This window comes from Schistocerca cancellata, chromosome 3 (genome assembly GCF_023864275.1).
Source record: "Schistocerca cancellata isolate TAMUIC-IGC-003103 chromosome 3, iqSchCanc2.1, whole genome shotgun sequence".
Lineage (NCBI taxonomy): Eukaryota > Metazoa > Arthropoda > Insecta > Orthoptera > Acrididae > Schistocerca > Schistocerca cancellata.
Window position 1 is genome coordinate 829300406 of NC_064628.1, and position 15026 is coordinate 829315431.

At 44.7% G+C, this 15026-nt stretch overlaps 1 pseudogene; it reads left to right on the plus strand.

The window, feature by feature from the left end:
* Positions 1 to 5073: 5073 nt before the first annotated feature.
* LOC126177681 (5S ribosomal RNA) lies at positions 5074 to 5191 on the plus strand (annotated as a pseudogene).
* The last annotated feature ends 9835 nt before the right edge of the window (positions 5192 to 15026 follow it).

The window sequence follows — 15026 nt, forward strand, 5'->3', positions numbered from 1 at the left end:
CTCCATGAAGCTGAGCTACGGTCCCGCACACCGTTAGGCCGTCTTCCGCTCGCGCCCCAACATCGTGCAGCCCGCCTCCAGTGGTGTCGCGACAGGCGTGAATGGAGGGACGAATGGAGACGTGTCGTCTTCAGCGATGAGAGTCGCTTCTGCCTTGGTGCTAATGATGGTCGTATGCGTGTTTGGCGCCGTGCAGGTGAGCGCCACAATCAGGACTGAATACGACCGAGGCACACAGGGCCAACACCCGGCATCATGGTGTGGGGAGCGATCTCCTACACTGGCCGTACACCACTGGTGATCGTCGAGGGGACACTGAATAGTGCACGGTACATCCAAACCGTCATCGAACCCATCGTTCTACCATTCCTAGACCGGCAAGGGAACTTGCTGTTCCAACAGGACAATGCACGTCCGCATGTATCCCGTGCCACCCAACGTGCTCTAGAAGGTGTAAGTCAACTACCCTGGCCAGCAAGATCTCCGGATCTGTCCCCCATTGAGCATGTTTGGGACTGGATGAAGCGTCGTCTCACGCGGTCTGCACGTCCAGCACGAACGCTGGTCCAACTGAGGTGCCAGGTGGAAATGGCATGGCAAGCCGTTCCACAGGACTACATCCAGCATCTCTACGATCGTCTCCATGGGAGAATAGCAACCTGCATTGCTGCGAAAGGTGGATATACACTGTACTAGTGCCGACATTGTGCATGCTCTGTTGCCTGTGTCTATGTGCCTGTGGTTCTGTCAGTGTGATCATGTGATGTATCTGACCCCAGGAATGTGTCAATAAAGTTTCCCCTTCCTGGGACAATGAATTCACGGTGTTCTTATTTCAATTTCCAGGAGTGTATATTATGACTTTTGAACACTATTACGGTAAATACATTGTTTGTTCTCTATCAAAATCTTTCATTTGCTAACTATGCCTATCAGTAGTTAGTGCCTTCAGTAGTTTGAATCTTTTATTTAGCTGGCAGTAGTGGCGCGTAGTTCGAGTAACGAAGATTTTTTTGAGGTAAGTGATTTGTGAAACGTATAGGTTAATTTAGTCAGGGCCATTCTCTTGTAGGGATTATTGAAAGTCAAATTGCGTTGCGCTGAAAAATATTGTGTGTCAGTTTAAGCACAGACTTGTACATTTTTTCTAAGGGGACGTTTCATAAAGTGCGTGGTATCACGTAACATTACGGCAGTGCGGACGGTATTTTCTTCGTGATACATTACCCTTGTTAAAATGGACCGTTTACCAATTGCCGAAAATGTCGATATCGTGTTGATGTATGCCTATTGTGATCAAAATGCCCAACGGGCGTTTGCTATGTATGCTGCTCGGTATCCTGGACGACATCATCCAAGTGTCCGGACCGTTCGCCGGATAATTACGTTATTTAAGGAAACAGGAATTGTTCAGCCACATGTGAAACGTCAACCACGACCTCCAGCAAATGATGATGCCCAAGTAGGTGTTTTAGATGCTCTCGCGGCTAATCCGCACATCAGTAGCAGACAAATTGCGCGAGAATCGGGAATCTCAAAAACGTCAATGTTGAGAACGCTACATCAACATCGATTGCACCCGTACCTTATTTATATGCACCATAAATTGCATGAAGACTACTTTGAACGTCGTGTACACTTCTGCCACTGTCCACAAGAGAAATTACGGGACGATGACAGATTTTTTGCACGCGTTCTATTTAGCGACGAAGCGTCATTCACCAACACCGGTAACGTAGACCGGCATAACATGCACTAGTGGGCAACGGAAAATCCACGATGGCTGCGACAAGTGGAACATCAGCGACCTTGGCGGGTTAATGTATGGTGCGGCATTATGGGAGGAAGGACAATTGGCCCCCATTTTATCGATGACAATCTAAATGGTGCAATGTATGCTGATTTTCTACGTAATGTTCTACCGATGTTACTACAAGATGTTTCACTGCATGATAGAATGGCGATGTACTTCCAACATGATGGATGTCCGGCACATAGCTCGCGTGTGGTTCAAGCAGTACTGAATAGCATATTTCATGACATTTGGATTGGTCGCCGAAGCACCATACCATGGTCCGCAGGTTCGCTGATCTGACGTCGCCAGATTTCATTCAGTGGGGAAAGTTGAAGGATATTTGCTATCGTGATCCACCGACAACGTCTGACAACATGCGTCAGCCCATTGTTCAACAAGTGGTTCAAATGGCTGTGAGCGCTGTGGGACTTAACATCTGAGGTCATCAGTCCCCTAAAACTTATAACTAGTTAAACCTAACTAATCTAAGGACATCACACACATCCATGCCTGAGGCAGGATTCGAACCTGCGACCATAGCGGTCCAGCGGTTCCAGACTGAATCGCCTAGAACCGCTCGACCACACCGGCTGGCGTCAGCGCATTGTCAATGCATGTGCGAACATTACGGAAGGCGAACTACTCGCTGTTGAGAGAAATGTCGTTACACGTATTACCAAATACATTGAGGTTGACGGGCATCATTTTAAGCATTGATTGCATTAATGTGGTAATTAGAGGTAATCACACTGTAACAGCATGCGTTCTCGGAAATGATAAGTTCACAAAGGTACATGTATCATATTGGAACAACAGAAATAAAATGTTCAAACGTACCTACGTTCTGTATTTTAATTTAAAAAACCTACATGTTAACAACTGTCCGTCTAAAATTCTGAGCCATATGTTTGTGACTATTACAGCGCCATCTATCACAAAGGGAAATAAGTGGTCCAACTAAAACATTCATATTTCTTTACGTACCACACGAATATGTAATAAAAATGGGTAAAAATGGGGGTTCCTATTTAAAAAAAAAACCGCACTTGATATCCGTTTGAGCTATAGCAGCTCCATCTAGCGGGTCAACAGTAGCGCCATCTGGTTTCCCCTTCAAGCTAGACAAGTTTCGTTCTTTGTAGTTTTTTCGTTTGACGCTTATTTCGTGAGATATTTGGCCCGATCACGATCAATGGACCACCCTGTATACCACTGAATGTACCTGCAAAAGTATATCATTGTACTACATGTGGTTCAGGATTCAGGAAATATGACGTCATAAACATTGAGTTGTGTGAAAAACTAGTTTTCTTATTACGGACCTATTGAATTTGTTTTACACATGGAAATACGATTCTTTAAAGAAGCGGGGTTGGAGGAAATTAACTGGTTTGATTCTAACTGGCGATGTTTAGACTGAAACATCCACAAAGAAAAACCTTCTTGGTGGTGTGCCACTTAAAGCACCGAGCGAGGTGACGCAGGGGCTAGCCCACTTGACTCGCATTCTGGAGGACAATGGTTCAAACACGCATCCGGCCATCCTGATTTGGGTTTTCTGGAGATTTCTTTAAATTGCTTTAGGCAAATGTTGGGATGGTTCCTTTAAAAGGGCACGGTCTATTTCCTTCCCCATCCTTGTCTAATCCGAGATTCTACTCCATCTCTAATGACCTCGTTGCCGACGGGACAGCAAACATTAATCTCCTCCTGCTCCTCCTCCACTTGGCGTACTGGCGGAATTCATATCGTTCATACACTTGAGTACATTACATGATACTGTGGGGAAATGGGAGAGGGCTGGTTCGAGAGGCAAGAGGCAATAAGGATGGTGGGCGATAAGGGAGAATGTGAACTGCAACAGCAAACGAATGAAAATAGCAGCAGTACCTCTAATCTGCCAACACCTGCGTTTTAACTCTCGCTTTAGCTTCTTGTAATAGCCCGTGTTACGCAGATGTACACCGCTGGGAAATTAATCCCTCCTGTCAGACGTCGTACACTTTCTTTTGCCCTCGTCTACCTCCGACGCCTCTCCCCCAGCCCCCCTGTACATTCGCGCATAGCTCAGGAAATGTTGGCGATCTCGTCTCAGTGCGTGCGTGCGTGTTCGCCGGTTTCCTTTGGCTAGGATGCCAAGACGAGGCCGAGAAGCAGCCGCCGAACGATGTAGGCGTGCATGGCCCGCCATTTAACATAGCGGTCTGAGCGGCCGACGTTTTTACTGCGACGGCGAGTTTGTTTTCAGTTTTAACGACGTCGCCGCTTCTCAGCTGTCTGTGACGTCCCCCTCCTCTCGCCGAGCGCTCCCCCTTCTCCCTTTTTTTCGCTTTCTGAAGAACGCTAAATGTTATGTTTAGCTTTAACAGATGCTTCCGTCGTTTTACACATATGCCACGGCTAAATATTACATGTTAAATGACTTTAAGCGCCGAGGTGTCGGGGAAGCGGGCGCCTGCGCTCTCTGTTTTTCCTTTTTTTTTCCTACTCTTTGGACGCCTGCAGGGCATTTCTCGCTGCCTCTAGGCAATTCACGGCGAGGACACTACCTTACCTTTCTTTTTTGTTCCTTTTCTCATTTTATCAGCTTCCTAGCAGCGCGAGACAACGCCAATTTAATGGCGGACCGGAGCGTTAATGGGCACTGTATTTTATCGGCAGCTCCTTAACGGCTGGGTCGCCTGCGGGCCAATTTAAATCTTGTTAACCTTTCGGCCGTTCGACGTTTTCGGCCCGGTTTCGTTTGATGCGCGCTGTGTTCGCTCGCCACCTCCGGCGCTTTGAACTGCTGCGATGTCGGGGAAACACGACCGTATTGTTTTCGTCGGACAGAGGGGCCTGGAATGTTTCGCTAAACAACGAGTCGTTTGGCTCCTCTCGACAGCTTCTTTACACTTAACTTCGAGGTGGGGTTTGAGCCAAGTGAGAATAAAATGGCTACTGCAGGAGTCCACCGGTAAGAGAAGTGTAAAGTTATTCTTAGAACCAGACATCTCACGAGAAAACTAAGCTGCTACCATATCTCTCTGCTCTGGTTGGTTTTTTTCTTTCTCCTTTCATTATTGTGATGATACCTTTAGATCAGTGGTTCTTAACCTTTCTGACACCATTAACCCTGAGTGCAGTCTGACATTAGCTATTTAGCTCCGCCCACACCTCATTAGCATTAGCGCCTAGGCAAACTTTAGAGTGAAAAAGAACACTCTTGATCACTCATTTTTAACATCACGAAAGATATACGATGTTTATATTTTGTAAAATACCTACGGTTTCATAAGGACTACGGCGTTGCCGCAGTGAATACACCGGTTCCCGACAGATCACCGAAGTTAAGCATTGTCGGGCGTGGCCGGCACTTGGATGGGTCACCATCCGGGCTTCCATGTGCTGTTGCCATTTTTCGGGGTGCACTCAGCCTCGTGATGCCGATTGAGCAGCTATTCGAGCGAACAGTAGCGGCTCCGGTCACCGTAACGACCGGCAGAGCGGTGTTCTGACCACACGCCCCTCCTATCCGCATCCTCAATGAGGATGACACGACGGTCGGATGGCCTGATGGGCCACTTGTGGCCTGCAGACGGAGTGCCTATGGTTTCATTAGACCACGAACTGACGAGTCAGTGGCACTACTGGTACGGCTTATTTCTAACATTTTTTTATAGAATGATGATACATTTCTCAGTGAATCGCGACTGCTACCTGCAACTCCTCCTCAGAAAGCTAACTGTCCGGTATGGAGAGTCTCTACAAAACACGCTGCACCACTACTCTCGCTAGCGACACTTGCAGTCCCATTTGAAATCAGCCAAATTAAAATATGTACAATACACTTAGGTCCACTGTTTGTTTATCACTTCATTGCTGGACTCCTTACTTCCTAACTGACAGAAATCTAAAGACTCCAGGCTGCCACTACCTTGTGTCTGACCACTGCTAGTAAATAATAATAATAATAATAATAATAATACACTACTGGCCATTAAAATTGCTGCACCAAGAAGAAATGCAGATGATAAACGGGTATTCATTGGACAAGTATATTATACTAGAACTAACATGTGATTACATTTTCACGCAATTTGGGTGCATAGATCCTGAGAGATCAGTACCCAGAACAACCACCTATGGCCGTAACGACGGCCTTGATACGCCTACGCATTGAGTCAAACAGATCTTGGATGGCGTGTACAGGTACAGCTGCCCATGCAGCTTCAACACGATACCACAGTTCATCAAGAGTAGTGACTGGCGTATTGTGACGAGCCAGTTGCTCGGCCACCATCGACCAGACGTTTTCAATTGGTGAGGGATTTGCAGAATGTGCTGGCCAGGGCAGCAGTAGAACATTTTCTGTATCCAGAAAGGCCCGTACAGGACCTGCAACATGCGGTCGTCCAGTATCCTGCTGAAATGTAGGGTTTCGCAGGGATCGAATGAGGGGTAGAGCCACGGGTCGTAACACATCTGAAATGTAGCGTCCAGTGCTCAAAGTGCCGTCAATGCGAACAAGAGGTGACCGAGACGTGTAACCAAATGGCACCCCATACCATCACGCCGGGTGATACTCCAGTATGGCGATGACGAATACACGCTTCCAATGTGCGTTCACCGCGATGACGCCAAACATGGACGCGACCATCATGATGCTTTAAACAGAACCTGTATTCATCCGAAAAAATGACGTATTGCCATTCGTGCACCCAGGTTCGTCGTTCAGTACACCACCGCAGGCGCTCCTGTCTGTGATGCAGCGTCAATGGTAACCGCAGTCATGGTCTCCGAGCTGATAGTCCATGCTGCTGTGAACGTCGTCGAACTGTTCGTGCAGATGGTTGTTGTCTTGCAAACGTCCTCATCTGTTGACTAAGGGATCGAGACATGGCTGCACGATCAGTTACGGCCATACGGATAAGATGCCTGTGATCTCAACTGCTAGTGATACGAGGCCGTTGGGATCCAGTACGGCGTTCCGTATTACCCTCCTGAACCGACCGATTCAATATTCTGCTAACAGTCATTGGATCTTGACCAACGCGAGCAGCAATGTCGCGATACGATAAACCGCAGTCGCGATAGGTGTAGTGTAACGACGTATAGGTTTTGTTTAGGAATGACTTTCGTTTATCATATGACAATCTGCAGACTTCGTCACCTACGTCAGTTACAACCCACTTCAAAATGATTTATATTCTTTTTAAATTGTCACAGAAGGGTTCTTGAACGAAACTGTAAAACATCAGTTGAGTCGTAAGCAAAGAATTTCGTCACTTGGGACAATTGGTTTGCGTCAACTTTTTCAATTTAAATTTCGTTTGTTTCTCCTCAGAACTTATATTGACACACTTTATCTTGACTTAATCGATATCAGAATCACACATTGACTAAACCTTTTAGATTCAAAGTTGCGATGACCACTGTCAAAATTCAATAATCTTGTCAAATATACTATTAATCAGTTCACATAATTCTCCATAAATAAATCCTCAGAACACGTGTTTCAACTTTAGTAGTATCCACTATTGTATTAACTTCCTACATACAGACGTTCTGAACCTGAGGCTTAACAGAATAGGACTGACTTTTCAACAAGATTAAGCTCTATATGACGTCATTGTTGTACAAAAAGAGTATACAAATTCATTTTTAATTTTTAGAAGCACGACGCAACAACTCGGTTCCAGGATCTTCTGTTGCTCCTCGGCTGTCGACCCGCGACGTATAGCGGCCAACAATTTCCTCTCTGTTCGCGGCAACGAAGATGCTGTCTCCGTTCGTTGCGCCGCCCTCTCCGTACATGAAACACATAAAAAAATACAAAACTTTTAGATAATTCACATCTATTACCAATAATAAGAAAAATATATAAACAAACTAAATTAAACTTATAGTCACCTGCAAACTGGGCTGCCACTGGTGGATGGGTGACGCTTCAATTTCGCGTCCCACTACATAGGCTACAATCCTACCTTTATCAAAGTCGGAAACGTGATGGTACGCATTTCTCCTCCTTACACGAGGCATCACAACAACGTTACACCAGGCAACGCCGGTCAATTGCTGTTTGTGTGTGAGAAATCGGTTGGAAACTTTCCTCATGTCAGCACGTTGTAAGTGTCGCCACCGGCGCCAACGTTGTGTGAATGCTCTGAAAAGCTAATCATTTGCATATCACAGCATCTTCTTCCTGTCGGTTAAATTTTGCGTCTGTAGCACGTCATCTTCGTGGTGTAGCAATTTTAATGGCCAGTAGTGTAATAATAATAATAATAATAATAATAATAATAATGCAGTGAAGGCCCTACCGCAGTGTACTAATTATTACGAAGTGAAAAATGAAGCATTTCTTGTTTATTGTGACAGCAACCTGCTACCCTGCAGAAGGCATCTTCATGAATACTTAAGCGTATGTGAAGTACATGTCGTAGATGCATGGTACTACGTGCAGAATATGTGTGTAGTGGTAGGATAATGTGAGGAAGATGTTGTTGATACGTTCGTTTCACGAGTATTAACCTCTATCACACGTGTCACGCGTTAATGCTAGTATTTGGTAGCTTATGTGATCAGTATGACAGTGTTTCATGAAATAGTGATAAAATTTGTTCCAGCGTAACGACTAGCGCCGGCACGAAGATCAAGAACGAAAAGGCTGTGAGATGACGTCAGCCAATAGAACGCTGACTAGGATCGTAGCACGCCAGGAGCGGCCTCTACAAGAAGTGAATACATGCGCCGCCCCTGCCAGGCTCGGCCGGACAGTAGAAGACGCGCTCTAAGTAGACCCGGACTAGAACAGAGCGCTAGAAGAGCCATCACCCTAACAGTTATACCGAGACTTGTGCCTTGTATTAATTGCTTGTATGGACGTTGTATATAGCGACGGACATTGATTACTGGCATGTCGCCATTTCCTTGCGACCCAAAGTTAACTATTGTCAGTCTATTTTACTGTAATAAAAACCATTAAAGTGATTTGCTTGAATTGTTGTTTAGATGTCCGAGAAAGCAGCATCCTTTAGGCACCCAATAAGAGACGAGTGGGCAGGACACAACAAAATTATTTTTGGAAAACCATCGCCATTGTTTGGTAACCGGAACACGATTGAACTCTTTTTTTTTTTTTTTTTTTTTTTTTTTTACCGCTCAAAAAATTGCATTTTATCCCTCAGGGGTAATTACCCACGGGTTTGGAACGACTGCTTTAGATTCTTCTCTCTGCAGTGTCACAAACTGGAGGTATGTTTACACATACAAACATACTTGTTTTCTGTAAACAATGTTTCTCTGTTTCTCTTTGGAACTACCAAAAACTGCTGTAATGCATCATCTTCAAGTCACCCTCCCAGGTGACGTCATTCTGCTTATAGTAAGTCAGATAGGCACTATATGAAGCACACAGTCAATCTCACCCTGTCGATAGAGCAAATCTTGGAAAGATTATGTTTCTATTCAAAAATAAAATGATTTTAAAGCTGCGAGAATTTTGCACAGTAGTCACTTGGTTTTGAAGCTATTTCCGAAGCGTCAATGGTTTCCTAATGGCTACATTAAAACAGAGGCTCTATGATAAAATATTGTTGAAAAGGTACTTAACTCGATTAAGCGCTGTTGCAACAAGCCATATTAAACGTGTGATGCTTGGAGCCTCGACTCTGAAAGAAATTTGCTGCTGAACCGAGGAATTACTTCATACGCTCGGAAACCAGCTTAAGGCGCGAGATTCACGTTGACGTGAAGATTTATTGCCACGATGGTTTATGAAAGAACGTTTTCTTTCACACGGCGTACGCTGTTGTAAGTCTGTGATTTACTCGAAGGCTTTAACGTCCTGTCGACACCTGGGTCTCGGCAGACGGGACATTATCGCGGTTCTGACTGGGAACGAGGGGGAAATCGCTCGTGGCCTTCTTTAAGAAACCACGAGAAAGCCATAACAGGATTTGAAACACGACTCTTTTGAATTCGAGCTCGTAAACCTTTGCGTCCACCGTGCTATTTATTTCGGATCGTACAATTCGTATTTGAGGTTGTCACTGTCCTTCTTGCAAACTCAAAAGCAATTACGTTTCTAAAAAATGGAAACATTAAAAATTTTATTGATACGAGACGTGAATCGAAACTAAAATTAGTTGTCTAGAATAAACGCAACGAAGATTTTTTTTATGAGAAATACAAATATTTGATATCTTTTAATTTATATACATAGCCACTATTATTATCTACGCGTGTTTGGTTCCAGGCTTTAAAAAACCTCTTCTTCTGCAAACGGAGATTTCCGCATATCCAGAAATGAACTCGTCTGTGCTCCACTAGCTTTAAAATATTGAAGAGCATGTAATTTACTGAAAAATCGTAGAGGCGTGACATTAGGATTACAGTAATATTTGACGATCTTCCAGTTAAAGTTTCGAACCGTGTCGACACTACTTAGTTTCATAAAGCCCACCAGGTTAGCCGATCGGTCTAACGCACGGCTTTCCGGAGTGGGAAGGAGCCCCTGGTCCCCGGCACGAATCCGCCCGGCTGATTTGTGTCGTGGTCCGGTGAGCCGGTTAGTCTGTGGATGGTTTTTAGGCGGCTTTCCATCTACCTCGGCGAATGTCGGCTGGTTCCCCTTATTCCGCCTCAGCTACACTATGTCGGCGATTGCTGCGCAAACAAGTTCTCCACGTACGCGTACACCACCATTACTCTACCACGCAAACATAGGGGTTACACTCGTCTGGTGTGAGACGTTCCGTGGGGGGGTCTTACGGGGTCGAACCGCACAGTAACCCTGGGTTCGGTGATGGGCGGCGGAGGGTTGAAGTAGACTGCGGTAGTCGTCGTGGGGTTGTGGGCCACTGTGGTTGCGGCGGGGACGGAGTGTCTCTGTCATTTCTGGGTCCCCGGTTAACATACATACATACTTAGTTTCATAAAGTTCAATTTTTTGGAAAAAAAAGCCGGTGTATTGCAGTCACGGAAATTCTATATTCGTATGCTTAACTACAAACGACTAGTTTCCAGTATTTTTCGCTCTATACTCTTCAGAAGGTAACCTGTCCCAGCACTAGGTTTACTAATTCTCTCCTCAACTGTGCGGCTTTCCTTCAGTTCATGACAGCGTTATCTACCTTCATTTTCCAGGCTTAATGCTGAAGGTCTACATACATCACGAAACAAACGGTGAATGCAGGCACTGTTTGTAGTGGCCAGGCGAAACTATTTTCGCCCTGCCACAACTGTGGATTCTTTGATTGTTCTGAGAGAAGACTCATCACACTAGAACACATGAAATCTTAATTCACTTCCTTACATAAATGAATAAAAGATTTACTTAACTTTGACATACTTCTCTGCCACGACAGCATCGGACATCAAAGCCGATAATGGTATAAACGATATGAAGAGGGTGTACTGCTCGGACGATATTCGTGTCTGCAGTGAACCGCATGCACGTGCGTGCACAAGTGGTCGGAGTAGTTACTCTTACTGTTGTTCTCTGGGCTATTAAAGCATAACTTGAAGCACAGATTAACAAACCGTTCTCTTTCAGTACATTTAAATAAAAAAGTCCATCAGAAAATTTAACTATAACTTTGGTCCTATACTATGACGCCGACTCCTTCAAATGAGGTCATGAACTGTGGCGAAGTCTTGCATGCTCGACAGTATATTGACCTCAGCTTGAGGGCGCTGCTGATGCTAAGAAGGAGACATGGTCTTCAGGAGCGACTTCCAGATGTCGTTGTGGATTGAAGCGAGCTCTCGCTAATCTTTGTGGTGTCGATTCGCTTTGCCGACTTCGCTGTGGCACCGCGATCTCTGCATGATAACACACTGTTATTCCATTGTTCAGCGAGAAATTTTCGACCATATCAAACACATAGGGATTGTATGCTTTCGATATAAACTTGTTGTCACGAGAACAGAGAACAACAGTAAGAGTAACTACTCCGACCATTTGTGCACACACGTGCATGCGGATCGCTGCAGACAGGCATATCGTCCGAGCAGTACACCCTTTTCATATCGCTTATACCATTCCCGGCTTTGATGTCCACTAAGCCATAGTGCAACTGATGCCTTACCTCAATAAACTGTGACTGTTGTGTCTTAAGGGTAGTTACATCACGCAGTTGAATGTGAAGAGCAGCTGTAGGCTGTAGTTTCGTGGTTCATCGACTAACTCTGCCCAATTTTATGACCCAATGCCACGAAGCCTTCGCTACATCTATCGTTCCCTGCGGAAATATTGTGCGAATTTTAGTCACTAACGCCAAATCCTTGGACACCCAGTAGTTATTTTCGTATATTTAACATTCCCTGCATGAATTCTCTACCGGTTCATCAGATCCTCTTCCCCACCTCCACCAATACAAATTGAGCATCGCATATACCAACACATCTCGCCGAACCTCAACAATGCACGAAACATCTTCTCCCAACGCAACTGCAGCTGACTCCAAACACTAGACTATTAAATTCGCTTCTTATCAGCTGTATTCGCCATTCCTCTTCCTCAGCCACAGTAGACCCCCTCTTTATCTTCCCCATCTTCTTCACAACCATGGCCCATTTTCCGTTCTTCCACATACCTCAACTGGTCCGTCTTACTGAAAATCCTGATCCATTTCAAAGCAGGGAGTGTTCAGTTTAATGGTCAACAGATGGGGGAAGCAATTATACAAAGAAAACACTTTAGCGTCCACAGAAACGAATTCATTCATTTTGCAATAACTTCCTTCAATTTGCTTTTAGCCTAACTCAGAGCTTCCACCAATAATGAACATACACTTAAGCCAAATTAGCACACTCCCTAGTTGGACACTCCCACTGGTTCTGTCCCAACTACTATATACTAACTCGTCTCAAGACCTCTACTCACAATTTCTGCATCCGAAGTCCAGGACCACAGATGTCATATGAAACGTCCTTAGGCATAGGTCAACCCAGAAACTGGGTACTATAAGAGAGCTGTATCATTCTCAGAAAGCTATCTATACGTACCTGTGGGAAAATTACCCCGCCCATTGAGATAATCCGATAAGGGAGATAAAACGATGCATCTTGTATGGAAATTTGACATATTCCTGAATTTTGTCTTAAAGTCAAATCGATTATGTACATCATGCTGCTATCTTTCCTATCATTTTAATATACAGGGTGGTCCATTGATCGTGACCGCGCCAAATATCTCACGAAATAAGCGTCAAACGAAAAAACTACAAAGAACGAAACTTGTCTAGCTTGAAGGGGGAAACCAGATGGAGTTATGGTTGGCCCGCTAGATGGCGCTGCCATAGGTCAAGCGGAAATCAACTACTTTTTTTTATATAGGAACCACCATTTTTTATTACATATTCGTGTAGTAGGCAAAGAAATATCAATGTTTTAGTTGGACCACTTATTTCGCTTTGTGATAGATGGCGCTGTAATAGTCACAAACATATGGATCACAATTTTAGACGAACAGTTGGTAACAGTTAGGTTTTTTAAATTAAAACACAGAACGTAGGTACGTTTGAACATTTTATTTCGGTTGTTCCAATGTGATACATGTACCTTTGTGAACTTAACATTTCTGAGAACGTATGCTTTTATAGCGTGATCACCTGTAAATACCACATTAATACAATAAATGCTCAAAATGATATCCGTTAAATTCAATGCATTTGGCAATACGTGTAACAACATTCCTCTAAACAGCAAGTAGTTCGCCTTCCGTAATGTTCGCACATGCATTGACAATGCGCTGACGCTTGTTGTCAGGCGTTGTCGGTGGATCACGATAGCAAATATCCTTCAACTTCCCCCACAGAAAGAAATCCGGGGACGTCAGATTCGGTGAACGTGCGGGACGTGGTATGGTGCTTCAATGACCAAGCCACCTGTCATGAAATATGGTATTCAATACCGCTTCAACCGCACGCGAGGTATGTGCCGGACATCCACCATGTTGGAAGTACATCGCCATTCTGTCACACAGTGAAACATCTTGTAGTAACAGCAGTAGAACATTACGTAGGAAATCAGCACACATTGCACCATTTAGATTGCCATCGATAAAATTGGAGGCCAATTATCCTTCCTCCCATAATGCCGGGCCATACATTAACCCGCCAAGGTCGCTGATGTTTCACTTGTCGCAGCCAAGTTGCAGCCGTTGCCCAATAGTGCATATTATTACGTTACCGCTGTTGGTGAATATCGCAACGTCGCTAAATAGAACGCGTGCAAAAAATCTGTCATCGTCCCGTAATTTCTCTTGTGCCCAGTGCCAGAACTGTGCACGACGTTAAAAGTCGTCGCCATGCAATTCCTGGTGCATAGAAATATGGTACCGGTGCAATCGATGTTGTGTAGCATTCTCAATTCCGACGTTTTTGAGATTCCCGATTCTCGCGCAATTTGTATGCTACTGATATGCGGATTAGTCGCCACAGCAGCTAAAACACCTACTTGGGCGTCATCATTTGTTGCAGGTCGTGGTTGACTTTTCACATGTGGCTGAACACTTCCTGTTTCTCCTTAAATAACGTAACTATTCTGCGAACGGTCCGGACACTTGGGTGATGTCGTCCAGGATACCGAGCAGCATACATAGCACACGCCCGTTGGGCATTTTGATCACAATAGCCATACATCAACACGATATCGACCTTTTCGGCAATTGGTAAACGGTCCATTTTAACACGGGTAATGTATCACGAAGCAAATACCGTCCGCACTGGCGGAATGTTACGCGATACCAGGTATTTACATGTTTGTGACTATTACAGCGCCATCTGTCACAAAGCGAAAAAAGTGGTCCAACTAAAACATTCATATTTCTTTACGTAATACACGAATGTGTAATAAAAAGTGGGGGTTCCTATTTTAAAAAAAAAAACGCAGTTGATATCCGTTTGACCTATGGCAGCGCCATCTAGCGGGCCATCCATAGCGCCATCTGGTTTCCCTCTTCAAGCTAGACGAGTTTCGTTCTTTGTAGCTTTTTCGTTTGATGCTTATTTCGTGAGATATTTGGCCCGGTCACTATCAATGGACCACCCTGTATGTAAAAAGCCCTCCATGAATTAACTCCGCCATCATACATTGTCTACGACAAAGGACTGTTCCTATAAACTCGGGAGTTATATAACAAGCTCACTTCTGTCGAACTGCACCAGTGGGGCTGGCGAAATGACAGCCTCTTCGGTCAGACGGATCACCATGAACTTTACGCTGCTTCGTCCTTTTCTTGGCT